This window comes from Malaclemys terrapin, chromosome 9 (genome assembly GCF_027887155.1).
Source record: "Malaclemys terrapin pileata isolate rMalTer1 chromosome 9, rMalTer1.hap1, whole genome shotgun sequence".
Classification (NCBI taxonomy): domain Eukaryota; kingdom Metazoa; phylum Chordata; order Testudines; family Emydidae; genus Malaclemys; species Malaclemys terrapin.
In genome coordinates, this window is record NC_071513.1 from 76,082,941 (window position 1) to 76,103,639 (window position 20,699).

A 20,699-nucleotide genomic window follows, 5' to 3' on the forward strand; every position below is an offset into this window, starting at 1 on the left:
TGTTTTGCAGGACTTATTTCAAATGTCAGAAAATGTTCACAATTTATTTTTGTTCTTCCTCTTTAGCCAGCTGTGCCTAACAGAAAATGAAAGCCCAACAGGATAGAAGAAACCGTTAGCCCAGGAAGTATAATCCTATAAGGACTATATTTTCTTTGGTTTATTTGGATAGTGTTGGTGAGCCCAAAAAACCTCTTACTGAGGTTCATCTGAGGGCTAAATCCAATTCACCATCATAACACAGATGTCAGGGGAACCTATGGCAGTGATGCTGGGAGTGGTAAGAACCCATTACACACACACACACACACACATTAAAATGTTGAATTCAGTAAGGTAAAGCTTCTTCTGCACAAACCATACTTGTTATGTGGTTTTGATTAGTAAACTCCAAATAAGCAAACTGCTGAAGAGCAAAGTATAATATGCCGGAGGCAAAGAACTGGCTTTTCGTTTTGTTGTTTTAAAATTCCATCTCTTGCTCTGTCATTAATAATTTGTCAAAAGGCTTGAATTCTAAACTCTGAACACTAAATTAATAATTGGAGCTGTGCAAAATAATATGCTGCAAACAAAATACCTAATGAACTTACATGCTCGATATGGAAAGGCAGCATCTTGCCATTCAAAAGGAGCAGGAAGGAACTGACCATGACTAGAAAGGAAAATGGAAAGGCTTGCCTGTTGATAGGCAAAGGTGAATCTCTCCTGTTAGTTCTCTCACTTTGTATGCAGGGGTTGGCAACGTTCGGCACGCGGCTCGCCAGGGTAAGCACCCTGGCGGGCCGGGCCAGTTTTATTTACCTGCTAACGCGGCAGGTTCGGCCGATTGCGGCCCCCACTGGCTAGCACATCGCTTACCCTGGCGAGCCGCGTGCCAAACGTTGCCGACCCCTGGTATAGAGTATTTAAATAATCCTTGGGCTAGAAAGAAAGTGAGAGTATCTCTCTAGCCTGGTGGTTTGGGTACTCACTTGGAATGTGGAAGACCTTGGTTCTTCAAGTCCTTGCTCCATAGTAGGCAGAGTGTGTGTGTGGGGGGGGGAGAGCGGAAGAGTTAACATAGGTGTTTCATTTGTGGGACTTCTGACTCCAGTTCCACTGATGGTGATACACCAGGTCTTTCGTACCCTGACTGAGTGCTCTAGCCACCGAATGCCTACCAGATTGGGCCCTGCAGGCCCTGAAATACCTAGTTTGAGGATCCTGCTGAGACTTAAGCATGAGCTAAGGGCCAGGGATCAGGACTTAGGCAGCTTTACACATTCCCACTGGCAGTAATTTAGGCACTACAGGGTTAGATGGCAGCTAAGCAGAGGTTTTGAGCATCTAAATTTTGGACTTTGCCACTGAAAGTAGGAATTAAGTGCTTAAATGCTTTTCTGGATCTAGTCCATTGTGTGTGTCCTAGTGCTCTGGTTGAAGCAGTGCAACTCCACACTGATGGATCCTAGTGCAGGGCTATGGCTGAAGAGTCATGACTTATCTTTATACAAAGAAAGATTTTATGACTTTTCAGGACTAAGAAATTTTGTTTAAAAAAGTGTTCACAGTTCACAAGGACTGCAGTGGAAAACAGATGTCAATGGCCTGTAAAACTCAAAAAGCAAAATTTCCTTAGAATCCATTGCAGGAGTCCAGGATTGGCCCAGGATCGTTTGGCAGAAATTGGCTCTGTTTCCTCCAGTTAAATTGGCAGAAGGTTAAATTTGTGTGTGTGAATCATCACCTCGATAATCAGCTCTCCAAACACTACGCATCTTACAATAAATGTTGCACTGCAGATAAAGTGCTGTTTCCAAGGCCAGGTCTACACTACAAACTTATGTCAGTATAACTGTCACTCCGGGGTATGAAAAACCCACACACCTAAGCAACTTCGTTATATCGACCTAACCCCTTGTGTTAGACAGCATTATGTCAACGGGAGATAGGGTGACCAGATAGTAAGTGTGAAAAATCAGGATGGAGTAGGGGGTAATTGGTGCTTATATAAGACAAAGCCCCTAATATCCGGACTGTCCCTATAAAATCGGGACATCCGGTCATCCCAACAGAAGAGCTGCTCCCATAGACATAGCTACTGCCTCTCAGAAAGGTGGATTAACTACTCTGGTGGGAGAAGCTGTCCATGGGCATAGTAGTGTCTTCACTAAAGTGCTACAGTGGTGCAGCTGCACCACGACAGCTTTTTAAAAATTGTTTTTAAAACTACACTCTATGCCATGTATGCTAAGGACAGAATAACAAGAGCTGTGTACATTAGAGAAAGCAAGTTGGTTCAGCTTTAAAGAGTATTCTGAAAACTAGACCAACCATTCATTTTTGTGGTTACTATAAGATGACTGTCTTCCAGGACACTGAATTGCTTCAGTACCTTGTACTGTGCCAGAAAAATTGGTCATGAAGTTGAAGTGGGGATAGTAAATTGCCTCTCACAAATGTACCTGCAAACAGTCAGAAGAAGAAAACCTCCCACATATTGTCACAATGAACTCTCCTCTATGATATTTTGCTGCAAGAGAAATGTGGGGCTGGATAAAGTTTTCAACAAGCACATTGGATACTAGTCAAATGTGCTAATTTAGAATTTTATCCAGCACCGCATGTGGTTTGTTGTGTGTTTTTTTTTGAAAGGATGTTCTTGATTGAGTAGACTTTCCTATTCTGTGCAAGAATTTAGGTGAAGTACTGGATACATAGACAGCCCACTAATTAACTACCAATTAGTGGGCAGGTGAGGGGGGGATTGTGTATGTGTTGTTTGTTTTTGTTTTGTTTTGTTTTACTTTAAATGCAATGCTCTTATTTATAATTGACAATGGCCCCTTGGCAAACAACTCACCTCAGACCTGACAAACTCACTACCCCAAACTCATCTCGTACAGGATATCTATCTACAAAAACTTGTAACTTGTCAAGATTCATAATCATTGCAAGGTTATATATGGTAATATTTGAGGAAAAATGTAACTTCATTGAAAGTATGCTTTATGGCCTTGGATATAAAAGTTAGTAACCTGGAGATAATGTCACCGTGATTACCCATTTAAACAGAAGGGTGTTGTCACCCCTTCTCTGGCCAGCTGGTAAGGTAATGCTAGGTTCCAAAAACCACCACAATATATTTTGAAAATCAATAAAAATATTGAAGTGCTTTCTCATGAAAGCTTCTTTTGAATATCTTGGATTCATTCGGAAGGAAGACCCCATCATTATACATGGAACCTGTTATAAAACCCCCTCCACCAAAAATGTAAATCTGTTTCATTCATTCATTCATTCATTCATTCCTTGCTACAGAGCATTTATTCCTGAGCAAGCTATTATGAAAGAAGTTTGTCAGGGAGTAGATTGTAACCTGCCAAGCAATCTTCAGAAGATTTAACATGGGTTTTTGCATAGGTGCTGGAACTAAGGGTGCGGGAGTGCTGCTGTGGCTTGAAGTGGTTTCAATTATATACAGAGGTTTACAGTTTGGTTCAATGACTGTCAGCACCCCGACTATAAAAATTGTTCCAGCACTTCTGGATTTTAGTATCCACAGATACTATAAACCTGTAGCTTTTCCACTGGATTCTTCTCTTTTGGGGACTCTTTGCTACTAAACACTCTAGAAAGCACCCTGCCACTTACTCATCAAGCTCAATAACCTTTCAGCACAATTATGCATACATTAGGTGAGAACTATTTAGTATCCCTTTAGCAATCATAGAAACATCGGAAGGGACCTTGAAGCCATAAAGTCCAGCCCCCTGCATTGAGGCAGGGCCAAGTAAAACCAATTATTTTAAGGGGTTGAAAACTTTGACATATGAACATTGACTATCATGGATTCTCATGAAGGTTTTTAGCTACATTAAGATTTCAGAAGCAATACAGTCACATACAGGAGAGGTAGAAGATGCAATAGGGTATGGTTCTGGGGCATCCCCCAGTAGAAGACCACACAAAGTACTTGTGATTAGACAGTGCCTGCAGAGGAGCTGTTTCAGAGCCTGCTAGAATACAGGGAATGATGTGGGGATTTATACCTCCAAAGATTTGAATTAAAATTTCCACTGATAGATTCCAAATCTTCTGAAGATTGTCTAGTACTAGTATTTTCAGTGTTAAGTATTTTGTCTACCTTGGGGCTGTGTTACTGCCCGCTCTTATATTAAAAATTGCACATAAGAGACCACATTAAACTTGTCCCTAAATCATACTGTTGCTATTTTGGGGCTAGTTGTTGTTTTCTTCTAGGCAAAATCTGTGTAAAACAATACAGTAAATCAGCCTGAGAGTGCTCAGATTGGAAATGGCACATTGCATGCTCCTTTGTATTCTGAATATGGTGAGGCTGATTTTCTATGTGCTCCTAAGCAGAAGGTGGCTGTGGGGTTGTGATTGTGTGCTCCTGTGTCTATTTTGACAGTGCTGAAAGTAGGATCTTGCTTGTGGCAATGTGTATTCTTTTGCTATCTTGATGTGTTACACAGGATTAAACATCAGGAAATGTAAAGATGAAAAAGGTGCATTAGTATTTTCAGGATCAGGACATTAGTCCCTATTCTTTCTCATTCAGTCCATTCCATTAAGGTCCTTCTGCCAATTTAGCAGGGTTTCCTTGTCCATTGGGTTAATGAGTTTGTTTTTTGTTTTAGTATGTATTTAAAAAAACCAAAGATGTTTATGAAAAGCTTTGCAATTCTAAGCAGGTACTCTTTCTTGCTGTGTCACAATCAGCATATTTAACACCTTTTTCTTTCCCCCTTTATGCCCGGCACAACAATTGCCGTTTTCACTTTAGACTGCAACATTTTCACAAAATTCTATGCCCATCTTGCTAGTGTCAGTGTCTCATATCAGCCTCCATCAACCTAGCTTTCACCATGGACATCAAGCAATGGCTCTTATCAACTAGGGCATAACCAGCTTTGAGATCTGGGCACAAATCTGCTTTTGTCTCTTCTACTGTTATCTGTACCCATATTAAACAAGGCCTGTTGATTTCCTCTGCATGGCTGCACTTATGGGAAAGCCTAGGCAATTTAAACTAAGAAACATTAGCATTTTCTATTTTTTCAACCCTGCTGTAGAATTTAATAGGCAATTACACACCAGCTATAGAATTGTATAGGGTGGTCTCCCCCATCACGGGGTGCACGGCCAACCCCTCTTCTTCTGGGCCCGGTTGCCCTCCCAAATAAGTCCAGGGAGACTTCAGCTCTGTGCAACACCCGTGTCCTTTATTCTTTAAGTGTTTTCCCACCACCAATGTCCAACTATATACAATCTTTACAGGCTTCTCGCCTACTGCAGGCTGGGTCAGTAACTAGCTAGAGGGCTTCCACCTCCTTCCCTGTCTGACATCTCTCTCTCTGGCTGGCTGCCTCCCTCCTTCTGGCTCCTTCCCAGCCTTTGTAGCTCTTGCCTATCAGGCTGGCAGGTGCTGCCAATCGCCAGGCAGACTTAAGGCTTTTTAACCCGCTTGATTGGGGCTGGCGTGTCAGGGTCTGATTAGGTGTGTTTGCTGCAGCACCCTGCCACCCCCCCAAAACAAACCCAGCCCAACAGAAAGGATCTTTATTAAACTCTAAAGGTTAGAAAGTAATCCAGAGAACCCTGAATTTCTATTGGTTTCATCCTTATTAAATCTTTTCCATGAGGGTAACAATGAACACAGAGAGAGAGACACAAATGCACACATGTTCAAGATGAATACTGTAATACTTAATAGAATAATCATATATGGAGATATACCTATCTCATAGAACTGGAAGGGACCTTGAAAGGTCATTGAGTCCAGCCCCCTGCCTTCACTAGCAGGACCAAGTACTGATTTTTGCCCCAGATCCCTAAGTGGCCCCCCTCAAGGATTGAACTTACAACCCTGGGTTTAGCAGGCCAATGCTCAAACCACTGAGCTATCCCTCCCCCATTATATAGATTAAGAATATATTGATCTTTATGCATGCATTATATTACCTGTGAATTTAAACACAAAATATCCTTCAGTTCTGGGAAATATAGTGGCCATTTTAATATTACATTAAACACTGGGTTAAAAGAACATTAAGGTTGCAAAATTAAACTCTCAAAAGTTAGGAAATGCCAGAATTTAGGTTGACAGTCCAATCTGCATTATGATAGTCTCTAATTACATGAAGCAACAGAGGGCCCTGTGGCACCTTTAAGACTAACAGAAGTATTGGGAGCATAAGCTTTCGTGGGTAAGAACCTCATGAAAGCTTATGCTCCCAATACTTCTGTTAGTCTTAAAGGTGCCACAGGACCCTCTGTTGCTTTTTACAGATTCAGACTAACACGGCTACCCCTCTGATACTCTAATTACATGATAACATAATAGTTTTTTTTTTTTTTAAACAGGATGCCTGCCTCATTGTTTCAGAAGCTAGAAGGTATGTAGTGAATGAGGGAAGGAATTTCAGGAAGAGAAAGAATAATCTCATGATTAATGGAGTTTAATGTTACCCTAGAGAATTTGATCCTCTCTCCCTCTCCCATAGAGTCCCTAGGTGATGCTGGGCACATCTCTAGCACAATTTGGGGTGCAGTCCAGACAAGTGAGGGGTTGTCAGCACCTGCCCCTTAGGTGCCTCACAATGCCTTGCTGATATAGCTCCCAACCTGGGCCTCTCAAAGCCGCCTACCATCATGCAGCTTACACGGAGTGCCTATGTATAGCTGCAGTCCTGGTCCAGCCCCTCTGACTCCAGCAGCTTGTACGCAACACTCCAGCCACTCTCTGGCTTCTACCAGCCTTGGTTACTACTTGCAGGGTGACCCAACACATTCCCAGTCCCAGATTTTCCCCAAAAGCATGTGTTCTGCACTGCCCGGCCCTACCCTGGACAGGTCAGTTATCAGAGGTCTGTTGCCCCTGGGTCAATAGTCAATAGTTTGCTACTTTAACAGGAGTTACCAAACAGCTCTGTTTAAACACAGCACTGGATTAGTTTTGATTAAAGAATAAAGTGACTTTATTTAACTACAGAGATTTTAAGTGAGTACAGGTATAAGGCATTAAAGTCCAATATAGTTATAAGAGACAAAGATAAGTTTTAGTTACTGAAAAGCATTTTAACAAAGTAGACTCAGTTCAAGGTAAAAATTTTACCACATGTTCCCAGCAACAGGACTAACCAAATTCTCAAGTCAGGACTTGCCCTTAATGTCTAAAGAGCTGGTTCCCTTGTGCTAGGTGAGAGAGAAAATACCTGGGGTGTGTTTTGCCCCTCACTTTTATACTCCAGCCCCCACTTTGAAGTGAATTCTTCTGAGGATTACCTCTCAAAGTAAAGTTCATTTAAACTATAAAGAAGGTGATGTAGAGTCTGGAGGGAAGGTGACCCCACACTCTTTCTTCTCTCCTGTGCATGGTGAAAAGCAGATTTGGCTTGACTCCCTCTTGCTGTCTCAAGGACCTTTGTTTACTACTATATGTAAATTGAGGTAAACACACATTCCATTGTTTACAATAGGCCTGCTTAACCACCTTGGCCTAATCAGGGCTATTGTGGGTTTAAACTTGTGCCACCATCATCATTCAAGATAAATTCATAACTTTGCGTATAATGTTGCTACATACATTTCACCATGATATTGACCAGCAAGTTATTAGTTTTCAAAAGATAACTCTCAAGGCATATTGTGTTAAAAGATTATTATGATGGTGCATACAGTGCAAATACAGAGGTGCATTTGGTCAGTTACTTAAACCAAACTCTTCAGTGGGTCACTATCTGTGTGGCCCACTTGAGACCCTGGGATCTGATTTGCAGAAGTGCTGAGCACTCACAGCTGGAGTCGAGAGGAGCTGTGCTTTGAGCATAGAAAGTAATTTATAATTCTGTATACTCTGAAAAATCAGGTTGTTGCAGCGCAAATCAGGCACCCATAATTAGTGTCTATTTCTGATCTTAATCTCTGTGCCTCAGCTCCCAATCTGTAAAATAGGCATAACAGCCCTCACCTCACAAGCGTTGGGAAGATAAACTAATTAATGTTTGTGATCTGTCTTCAGAGCAGGGTTTGAATAATGTGCAGCAAATAAGGCATGAGGCAACATGCTGAACAACAAGGAGAAAAAAAATAACTGTTCATTAAGTATGCACTCAATGAAGAGGACCTGTGGGGAAAAAATAGTCTGTCATGATTCTCCTACCCTGTGTTCTCTGTCTAATCTTTAGTGGTGGTGTTGTCTCATGCCTCCCTCCTCCAGCTTCTTATCCAAGCCTCTTTGCCCAGTCAGGCCCAGTTCTTCCCCTATACTCTGGCTTCTCATCAGATCTGTCTCCCTTCCCTCCTACCCCAATGGTTCCCAGTCTCCTTACCCAGCCAGTCCAAATGTGCCAACCTCAGCTTCCTCATCAAATTGGTTTAACCTCCCAGTTTCTCAGTCATCCCAGCTTCCAATCCCAGTTTTCTTGCCGTCCTCAGTCACCACATCCACCCACAGAAACCTGTTTCTCCTCATGTTGTCTCCTGTATGCACACCCCAGATTGCTCCTCTGCTACCTTCTAAATCTCAACAAGGGGTAAAGCTGATTATATACAATAATATTGTAGAGAAAGGTCTCAATTCTGTTCTATGAACTTCCTGATTTTACAAATATTCTCAGCATTAGTATTTTCAGTTGCATATACTGGTAATACATCTCTCTGAGCTACAGTGGCAAGATCTGACACAGGTATCAATGTGATTGAATGCAGCTGTTACCAGCAAATTGCAGAGATTACAAAGATATTGGAAAGATATAATTGAAAGCTTAGCAACTGGTTTCTAATGTGATTTAGAATTGACAACTAATAATGGATAGCTTTCTGGTATAGATGTGTGTATATTAGGTCTGTCAAGCGATTAAAAAAATTAATCACGATTAATTGCACAGTTAAACAATAATAGAATACCATTTATTTAAATATTTTGGTTGTTTTGTACATTTTCAAATATACTGATTTCAATTACAATATAGAATACAAAGTGTACAATGCTCACTTTATATTTGTTTTTGATTACAAGTATTTGCACTGTAAAAAAACCAAAAGAAATAGTATTTTTCAGTTCACCTAATACAAGTATTATAGTGCAATCTTTTAATCATGAAAGTTGAACTTACAAATGTAGAATTATATGCAAAACAAACTGCACTCAAAAATAAAACAATGTAAAAGTTTAGAGCTTGCAAGTCCACTCAGTCCTACTACTTGTTCAGCCAATCGCTCAGACAAACACATTTGTTTACATTTGCAGGCGATAATGCTGCCCGCTTCTTGTTTACAATGTCACCTGAAAGTGAGAACAGACACTGATGCAATTGGCGTCGCAAGGTATTAACATGCCAGATGCACTAAAGATTCTTTGCGTTTTGTGAAATCTGCAGTGAAAGTGTTCTTAAAATGAACAACATGTGCTGGGTCATCATCCAAAACTACTATAGTATGAAATATATGGCAGAATGCGGGTAAAACAGAGCAGGGGACATACAATCTTCCCCAAGGAGTTCAGTCTAAAATTGAATTAACGTATTATTTTTTTAATGAGCATCATCAGCATGGATGCATGTCCTCTATAAAGGTGGCTGAAGCATTAAGGGGCATACGAATGTTTAGCATATCTGGCACGCAAATATCTTGCAATGCTGGCTACAGAAGTGCCAGGCAAATGCCTATTCTCACTTTCTGGTGACATTGTAAATAAAAGGGCAGCATTCTCTCCTGTAAATGTAAACAAACTTGTGTGTCTTACCGATTGGATGAACAAGAAGTAAGAATGAGTGGACTTGTGGGCTCTGAAGTTTTAAATTTGTTTTTGAGTGCAGTTATGTAACAAACAAAAAAAAATCTACATTTGTAAGTTGCACTTTCACAACAAAGAGATTCCACCACAGTATTTGTATGAGGTGAATTGAAAAATACTATTTATTTTGGTTATAGTTTTTACAGTGCAAATATTTATAATTAAAAATATACACTTTGATTTCAATTACAACACAGAATACAATATATGTGAAAATGTAGAAAAACATCCAAAAAAATTAATAAATTTCAATTGGTATTCTATTGCTTAACAGTGCAATTAAAACTGTGATTAATCACAATTACTTTTTAAATCACAATTAATTTTTTGAGTTAATCGGGTGAGTTAACTGAGATTAATTGACAGCCCTACTACATACACATAGTCACAGCCATATACATAGAGGTTCATTCTAATCATAACAATTATTTCTTGTATAAAAGGAATCCTTAGCGTTTGGTCTGTGATTTTTCTGACTGATAGCTCAGGTACAGTATAAACTTGCTTCAAGTGGGGATAACTGTTAGAAAACATTTAGGAACATAAAAATATAGCTTGAAGTCTTTTGGAGTCACTGCTGGGCTCTTCAGTAGTCTACTTAACTAAAGAAAATGAAATTGTACTAGGATAATCAGTTTTATTCAGACCATAAATAACATTTTAAAAGTGAAATCTTAAAAGAACCTGAGGAAAACCTCATTGGTGTCAAAGGGCATATCTTACAATGTACAGTTTGTCTTATGTTAGCCACTTAAGAATACTCAGGAGAGGTCAGCAACATGTAGATAATGCTAAAAGATGTGTTAAGAAGGGGATTTAGCCAGCCATAGTTTAGATTGCCAATATGGAGTCTGATTCTTCTTTCACTTATATTAGCATCAACTAATTGATGTCAGCAGAGTTTCACTTGTGTAAAAACTGGAAGAAGTGAGAAGGATCAGCCCATTGTCCATGGAACTAGTGAATAGGGAGAAATACTGTCACTATGAATGTGAAGCACTATTATTTCTGTAGCAAATTAATGTGGACAATTTCTTGAAAACAAGAAGAAATGTGGTAAGTCTTGAAAAATATTTTGGCATTCCAATTTACAACTAGAAGACACTGCACATTAAGGGAAGATCTAGAGATTAGAGCTGGTTGGATAGTAGGGGGAAATTATTCAGAAATTCTCAATTTCATTTTGAGACAGTCCTGGCCATTTCTTTCTCCTCTTTTCTTTTATGCAATGTGTGTGTGTGTGTGTGTGTGTGTGTGTGTGTGTGTGTGTGTGTGTGTGTGTGTGTGTGTGTGTGTGTGTGTGTGTGAAGACTGGGGAAAGACTATTCTTGTGTGAATCCCTGTATTCAGATGTGATCATGAGGCATTTGCAGGGCGTACCTGTTTTAATGTTTGTCTTCCAAACAAGAAGCTGAAAAAAATCAATGTGATTTAGGAGACCAGTTCTATGCAAATAGTGAATAGCTAATAATTGAAATTCAGCCATATTCCAGTTGTTTGTAATATGTTTGTCCGAGGTAATATCAAACTACGCATACAAAATGTGAAAAATCAATTGGTTTGCAGATCATTCTTATATTGGATAAATTGGCTTAACTTCATTGACTGGAAGCTGGGGAATAGGATTCCATTAATGATGCACAAGAAGGAATGAAATTCATCTCTTTATTGCTTGACTGTGTTTGATGTGCAGTGTTAGAGGAAAAATCATGGCCATCCTGTAAGGAGGAGATCTATTGAGAAACATGGTGTCATTTTTAAGAGTCACTTTTTCAGACTCCTGCAAAAGGGTGATCTTAAGCATGGATGTGATGCCCATGTGTGAGCAGCTATTGAACTGCATAGTGAAATGTTTGCTTAGCTAAATTCCTCCATATGTAACTTGTCCAGGGATGCTATGGCTTGGTGGATTAGGTACAGAAGCATGTTTGTGTCACAGTCTTCTTTGTGTATTTTTCAGACTTTTTTCAACGTTAATAATTTAAAGAATGCAGACTAAAGGGAATAGTCTCATGATGATGTACTGGGATTTAAGTGTGTAACTCCAATTAGTGTTAATGGGGATTTCTTAAGGTAAGAATATCCCTGCTAGTATTTTGGTTTGAAGCAATTTCACTTTTTGCCTTTCTTCATTTCACTTTATATATGCAATTCCTTTTCTCTTTTAATGAACACTGTCAAGAACCTCATTTCTCTTAATCTGAAGCAATTAACGGTTTTACACTTTCCATTTGCTGCAAAAAATGACTTGGTCTATATAAATGATAGAGATGTAAATGACTTTCCCAGTTTGACTACATCTTCCCCATCCTTACCTTAATCAGTGTGAAAACTGCTGTGAAAAATTGACTTACTCTGTATTAAAGTATAGCAAAGATGTTTAGGTAAGAGTCTGCAAACTAATTGCTTTTCATCAGAATTGGGCATCTAGTAGACCCAGTCCAACTTCCATGGAAATCAGTGGGAGGATCTCTTGGGAGTTGCATCAAGCCCAATGCTACCATAAAAAAAAAACAACGGAGTGGATCTATATTCTGTGAGAAATGACAATAATTGTTTTCTTTTGGGTATTCATATCAGGAAGGCTTATCCCAGTTACTTTTTCAGCCTTGCGGGAGGTTTAATTCTGGCATTAATCAGTGGTCAAAATTTCAGATACTGTCAGGTTATTTAATTTTTTTTTTTTTTGCCAACCCCTTTTTCAATTTTTAAAACTATTTATCTTAAAGGAATATCACCTGGATTATTTTATCTTCTTAATTTCTGGCGAAGTACCTGATGTTCACACAAGTATATTTTGTGTACACAGCCTTACTTAACTCCACAGTTTCTATATTTTCAATATAATTTGAAACAAACCAGAGGGGTGAATGAAGACGAGCCTCTTCTGATCTGACCCATCTTTACTGGTTTGAGTTGCAGAACAACTCCCTTTTCAACCCTTGGGGCTATTGATTTCTGTGCTCTCAACTCAGAGTTTGAATCCTCAGCCACTTTATCACTAAATGGGTCCACAAAGAGACAGCTGTCAATCAGCACTCTTCCCATCTTAACTTTGCTTCAAACTCAGCACAGTGCTTATCCAGAAAGGCATACAGGCCACATCCAGGAAACAACTCAAGATCCTCATGGCATATCAGACTAATTCTCATCTTATGTTTCACACCGTGTGATTTTTCTTTTTCAAATAATTACAGATTGGCAGAAGAAAAGTGGCAGATGGACTATATTTAATTTTTAATAGAAATCTCATAAATCTTACCCATGAAAAAATTCAAGTTGTCTTTGATAGGAATAGTGTTCTCACATTGAAAACTGGGTGAAGTACTGTAAGCAAAGAAAAATCAATGACAATAGAGTGAGATTTTTGGCAGTGTCTAAGGTATCACAGGGATTGGTAGGAAGTCAGGAAAATTATTTGAAGGGTCTTAGACATATGGACAAGAAACTAACAATGAGATTCAGCTTGGGTGAAATATCTTTGGGACATAATTCAGTGAAGATTTTTTTCTAGCCATTTTGACCAATTTTTTTTTATTCCAGAAAATATAAAAAACAATGTTTTTGTCATTATCTGCTCTCAACAAGTTGTATCTTCTATATTGAAAAGGCCAACATAGTTTTGAGATAGTCAAAGGGATGAACTGGTTTTGAACTTTGCTCATTTTTAGAAGGTCCGTGTGTTCATCCTTTACTAAACATTAGAGATTTTTCACAGATCAACAATAGTTTATTCAGTCAGAATTCTCAATGTCTTCTAGTATTTTATATGTAATATTTAAATAAAGGCTCCCACTTAGTATCATATACGTTTTCTGCTGAGCTTTAATCATTTAATGTAACCTCTATAGTAAAACAACTGAGGACAGTAGTCTAAATGAAGTCTGGCTGAAGAGTCACAGACAATTGTGTGGTTCATTACAAAGTCAGATTCTCTTTGGCATTCATGTGGACTAAAAATATCTGTGACATTAACATATGGTTCATGGCAAACAAATTTGAGTGCGACTAAATCTTGAAGACAACCTTTGTAAAATCAGGTCACCTTGAAGATAGACTTGTAAGTTAATTTGGAATTTGAATAATCAGTGAATGACATTTATAATGCTGATGCCATAGTTAAGGTTGACTTGCCATTTCTATTATAAACTCTATATTCCAGTGATGTATCTCAGCCATTTTCATTTGCTCTAGGCTTGAAGCATAGGCTTAAAAATTATAGGCTAAAAGGCATGTTTTGCTTAGCATTTGTTTCTAACTATTTATTAGGATGCAAAGGTATCAAAAAGAACCGAGTGGTTATAAAGGCATTTGAAACTAGAGAGAATTTGTGTAAGCAATTAGATCAATTTTTATATCTCATAGGAAAAATAAGCAATCAACGTTTTAAGAGGAGATTCTCAAAATTATCTGCTATACATACTCAGTAACATTAATTTCCGAGCTTGTGATACTATCTGACAACACTTTAACAGAATGCTGTCATTGAAGAAGTTTGATTTTAAATGAAAGTCAGAGAATGCAGTAAGAACCAGTGAAACACATTTACATATTCTCATTAAGTGACTAAACATAATCTTATCAACGATGATGCCAAAACTGTCAAAGGAAAGGAATTATGAAACTGAGGATGCACATCATTGCACTTCATATATATTTACACCATTGAGCCTATTATTGCTGAATCTGAGAACAGTGTGTCATATTATGTCAAAGCTGTTGTGATAAATGGAGATACTTATTGAATAGAATTTCCACACCTCAGCTGCTAATCCTGGATTCTAAGATATACACTAGTATAACCATCCAGTTACCAGTTTTATTCATGGGAATATGTGGTGAGATTTCAAAAGCGCTCCACATTGGTCTAATTCTGTTTCCATTAGAGTCAAGGGACTGTTGCATTAGATTAGACTACAGAATAATCTTTGAATTATAGGGAGGAATATAAAATTTGCTTTTGATTTAATGATAAAGGGAATTCTAGATATCTGACTTCAGTTACTTCAGCTTGTGTCATTATATTGATTTTAATAAAATAGCTGCCATAAGAAAACACTCTTAACATATGAGGACAGATTCACTGCCAGACTTGGGCTGAGAGAGAGCGCCAAACAGGACTAGTAAAATTTAACCATCTCTCTCCTTTGTTTCCCACAGTGGTTCTCTACCACAGCAAAGATTCTGCCCTGTCATATCAAACTAAAAATGACTCTTGAACTATCCAGGACAATTTAGAATTTCATATCATGCTATGTTCCATTGTTCTGTTTTACCCATTGTGGTCTGAGCTAATGAGAGAAGCTCTGTCTATGCTGCAATAAAAGACCCCTGGCATGACCACAGCTGGCCCAGGTCAGCTCACTTGGTTTTGTGAAGCTCATGCTACAGGACTATAAAGTTGCAATGTAGATAGTCAGGCTGGAGCCCAGGTTCTGAGACTGTCCACTATTGTGGGGTCTCAAAGCTCAGGTTCCAGCCTGACCATCTATACTGCAATTTTTAGCCCTGCAGCCTAAACCCTGTAAGACCTAGTCACTGACCTGGGCTCTGAGACTCTGTGCTGCTGGGTTCTTTACAGTAAGGTAGATACATCTGATATGGTACTTACCTGGAACAAAAATTAGCAAAACCGCTAGACATATTTTAGGTCAGATGCCAATTGTCAAACAGGAAATGGACATTGGGCAATTCAGGCAAACAAGAAAAATGCATCTATAGTGCTTGTGAAGGTCAGATACAGAGTAGCGAAATGATAGTAAATCAAAGAAAAATCAGCAGTCCAGCATTAGAGGCACATAAAGTAGTCTATCTAAGGATGTACTGCAGGATAAAAAACTGAATCTAGATAGAACAGTTATGAGTAATGCCAAGAAAAGTGGTAGCAGTTTTCTTTTTGGCATCCCAGAAGCAGGCATATTCTTCTGCTAATTTTAAACTGAATGATGAAAAATGTGATCTGACAAATAAGTCCACAATGGGAAATTTTAGAAAATAGTATTTAGTAGGATTGGTACAATAGAATACCCTTTTCTTTCCGTGAGCTTGTATTGGTTTGATAACTCCAGCCCACATGCATTGTGAACTTTTTCACATTTGTGTGGTATGCGACATTTGATGTTCCTTTCTTTATTTAGAACATCGTATTGTAAATGTTTATATACATTTTACAGAAATGCACTACGAAGGGAAAGCATGGCTAACTTCGGCACAACCCCAAACTTATACAGCAAATCATCACGGGTGCCGATTCTGCTCTCACTCAAGGCAATGCCAAAACTCTCAATGGGATCAGAATCAGGCTCCTACCTATTTTTTTCCTTATGCTATTTCTAAGTTAACTGGAAAGATAGAACTATATCCTGCTCACCTGACTCATGCAAACACTCCCATGTACTTCTGTGGGACTACTTGTTTGAATAAGAGTTTGGTCTGTAATCAGAAGTTCTTGTTTTCCAGTTTCGTGGTCCTCTATTCATTTCTTTAGCAATAGAAGGAGGGAGCAAATCTATGGTATGCTTTATCAGTTAGTTTAATCAGGTAAACCCTTATCACTTTCCTTCATCCGAGAGAGACAAGGAAAACATCTGTTTTTCAGCTTTTTCTTCTGACCTGGCATGTTATACCATTTCCCTATTGTACAATGGGCTGGGAAAGATAACATTATCTTCTCTCTTCACAAAAAAACGGGGTGAAAGACAATACACTGCCACAACAGTTCAAGCTGCAGGCAACCAAGGATACACAGCACTTAAAGAAGGATGTCGTTAAATGGTGTAGGAACTATATTGGGTGGACTGTGGGAGGGACAGGCACTGCAGTTATAAGCCAAATACTGATACCACAGTTTACCAATACTGCAGTTCATTGTATAACTTTGCAGTTTTTAAACGATATTAACAGAAGAATGTACTTCTTATGCAAGTCTCAAGGCTGACATCCTGAGAATCAATTCCTCTGTTTATACCCACACACCATAAAATGTGGGGAATGGAAATGTAAACTTGCCCACACTGCACTGCTCATTTGCACATCCTTGATCTGACAGGTGTTGTCAGTTGACATGCATGTATGCTCTCTCCATATGCCATACCAGCCCTGCAGATAGCTGGCTCAGCAGACCTCGAAAGTACTACCCAGAAAGACCACAGACTCAGTTCAGTGGCAAAGGCACTCAGCCAGGTTCATTGCTGATGAAGCACCATGCTATTGCCTGATAGACTCTATAGGGACACTAACACATGTATGCCTGTGACAATGGACTCCGCTCAGTCAGCAGCGTGACTTTCTGCTGCCCCTTAGGCTGCACAAAGTTGCCCCTCCTAGGATTTCTCTTTAATCCACTGGTACAAACAAGTTCCGTATTACACTTCTGATGTGGTTAGTTATCCACCCTACATCTTGTACCTTCTGGTTCAAACAAAACACCTCCATCCATCATTCTGTCCTCTTATCCTTGTTTTTACTTGGAGTTGGTGTTTTCCTGTATCATCTCCCAGGCTTGTGTTTGTCATAACTCTGGGGTGTGCCTATACTAGCTTTCTGGAATATGTTTACATGAATACCCATACTTAGTACTTATTGGGAGTGCCTGTGTTTTAGCCTTTACCAAGTTCATGTACTGGACAGTGAACTTGTAAGCAAGTGTTTACTTTATGATAGGGCCTGGTTCATAGCATGGACTGGCATTGCTGACTCTGGTTCAGTCCTCAGGTCTTGCACCTGGCCCAGTGCTCCAGGCTTGCTTGTTCTATTCCAATAGGGTTTACCTTTTGGGGTGACAGAACACTTTGTTCTCCAGAGCAAGTGATTCCTTGGCCTTCCTGCTAGCAATGCTAGAACAATTTGCAGTTTGTCAGTCATAGGGTCGAAAGAGCCCATCTGCCACTTTCTTTTCAGATGTAATTGTGGCATCTAAAATGTGTTTACTAGGGCATTTGTGCATTTCAAATGTACTTCTGCTTGATTACATTTTTAATTCAATGAAACTCTTTTAAACTTGAAATAGAAATAGGGTGATGTCGTTTGGAGAGCAGGAAAATTCCTTATCCTGGAAGTAGTCTAGCAGAGTTCACTGACTCTGAAATGCCTACTAGAAAGCCTGATCCTTTTTCTCTGCAGTATCCATACCAATGCCTATGTTTCCTGCTTCTTAGGAATAATATCTCCGAACACGGGGTTAGCTGTAGAACTTTTCTCACAATCCTTTTGTGTTCTCTAAATTGTGCTCAAATCACATTTTGACCCCATCAACCTGCATTCATTTTTTTTTACTCTTTTGTGTAATTGAGGTCCCCACCTCAGCTCTAACTATCCCACATATGTTCATCTTTTCAATTTCATTCCTCTTCTCCCCCACTTCAGTAACACAGGGTTAGTGTGATAGAATAACTTCAATTCTACTTGAGACTGAGTGATCTCCGAGCTAGGCTAGCTTTGCAAGTTTATAACTTTGTCTCACTGCAGGTAAATACACGTATAGAGACTCTATCTACTATACATATATTATGCAAATTTGAAAATGTTTAAATCATAGTGTTACTGAATTGAAATCTTTTATAAAGGATTCAATGAATGTATTTGACAGTTTGGCAGCTGGTGCATGCCAGTGAAGGGAACAGTGAAAAGTCTGTATCAGACAAATGTGATATTGCAAAATGGAAAAAAAAAATAACCAGCAGAGAGACATAGAAGGATTCACTAGAGCAAGGAGCTTGTAACAGATAAATCAAGGGGAAAAATACTCTAAAATAGTAATCTAGCTACCAAGTTATTTGCTTTTACCTATGGGCATAGACAAATCATTTCTTTCAATAGCAATAGCTGACCCAAAAGGTTACAAGTAGAAGATACTTACTATACATGAATGTTCCTCCTTGAGCTAGTCCACAATGGCACTGCATTTCATAGATTTTGAGCTGTAGAGAGAGCATTATGATCCTCTAATCTGACATCCTGTGTAACGCAGACCAGAGAACCTCATCCAGTAATGGCAGCAAGCCCATAATGTCTGGCTGATCGACTGTACCTTCTAGAAAGACATCCAATATTGATTTAGAGCATGACGTGATAGAGAATCCACTACATCCCTAGGTAAGATTTTCTCCAATGGCTAATAACTCTCTCTGTTAAGACCATGCACCTTATTTCTAGCCTGAAATAAGTGTTTGTTTGAAACGCAGCTAACAATGAGCATTACAAGTGAGCCAGAAATAGATCAACAGAATTAGGACTGTTAAGTCATATTTTATTTCCTCTTATCTGGCAGCCCATCCTACTCCTGATAATATGATAAACTCGTGGGGCCCCACTCTCTCCCCACACTGAAGCTGACACGAATTATTCATATTCTGCAGGGGTTGAATCAAGTCCCTGAAGCTCTCATGAATTTACATCAGTTCAAGAAATTCTGCCTTTAGAAGGTCACTTAATCAGACATATTATGTTGGCCAATGTTAAACTCAGGGTTTTTTAAGGTTGCCCTATAGCATGAAGTAATTCAGGGCTGTTCACCAGTCTGCTGGCACCTGGATTCTGAACACCATTATCAACACACGCATTATCTTAATTCAACCTCAGAGAACAAGTCCTAGAAATTGACTCAGAAAACATCACCTGTATCCTTTTCTCAGTTTTAAATAGTTTCTTCTGTTCTAAGCCTTTTTAGCTTTTAGAGTTCTTCCCACACCAGAATGAAAAACATTCCTAAAGAAATTAGGTGCAAGGCATTTTCACATCTGAGTTGCTTCCTACACTTCTTTGTCCTTGGTGTTCTTGAGTTATCATGCTTTCCTCCACAGTATCTCAAGGACTTTCCATTACATTTTGGTCACAGCACTTGCTAACGCACCAAACAGCATGGCAATGCATTGTTACAGATATTACCTTTGGGGATTCATTGGTTGGTCTTTTGTCACCCTCCTGAAAGATTGCCCAACAGCATTTTCTATTCACATTTCCTAGAAAACTTTCTTCTCAAAATATTAATTCTTCTCTATGTTGGGAAATCCTTCAACCTTAGTAAAGAAAATCTAGCCATGCACCTATGTATTTGGCTGAAATCAGTGCAGTATATGAGCAATTTTGTTCTATCTCTGTGCCTTACAGCCTTCTCCGTTTCAAATCCAAAAGTTTACAAAATCCTCTGCCAGAGATAGCAGTACAGCTGTTTGTTATGAATAGATAGGGCCAAATCTTGTGAACCTTCTCTTTATGAATTATTTGCAAACTGAGTGTGTTTGTTCACAAATGATTAATACGTTTTAAAACTTGGACCTATGGATTTCCACACAGGCTACGTGGAATTCAGTTCTGAGAGTCACATGATAGTTTCCATCTCCCTGATTGGATGATCAAATATCTGTTAATAGGAGCAGTGCCTGAAGAAGTCATTCAGGCATTGAAAATCTCAGGGAGAGGCTGAGAGCATTTTAGGGCTAAAGATATAAGGAGAAAAGCAGGCCTTGGAGATGTTAATGTTTCTCTGTTGGAGCCGACAGAACACTATACTTACCTGTGTGTGTCAACCACAGATTTTAAAATAGCTGGATTAGTATTTTGTATTTGAAAAAATATATAAATAGCTGGGCTCTCCCCTGGCTTGGAGAAAGAAACACTTAAACCAGAAGTATTAGCTGAATTTTCAATTCGACTTACTCTGATTTCATTCCCACCAAGTAATTGCATTTATAGCATGGCCAGGCAAGCACTTCTTCCTCTGTAAATGCACTAGCTCATAGGTGAATATACTTGCTCACAGACAGAAAGACACAGTTGCATGAATAAAAGCTCCTCAAATATTTATGGGAACAAAAACTAGTTGCTTGAATGTTTGTAGAAAAGTGAATAAATTCCTTTAAAGACATGTTAATACTAAGGGAGGACTGGAAGACTA

At 39.0% G+C, this 20,699-nt stretch overlaps 1 long non-coding RNA gene across 1 annotated transcript in view; it reads right to left on the reverse strand.

The window, feature by feature from the left end:
- Positions 1-18,810, reverse strand: part of LOC128843511 (uncharacterized) — a 58,023-nt gene extending 39,213 nt beyond the window's left edge. Inside the window, exon 1 of the long non-coding RNA XR_008446283.1 lies at positions 18,663-18,810. This is a non-coding gene — a long non-coding RNA (uncharacterized LOC128843511). The remainder of the gene's footprint in view (positions 1-18,662) is intronic.
- Positions 18,811-20,699: the final 1,889 nt, after the last annotated feature.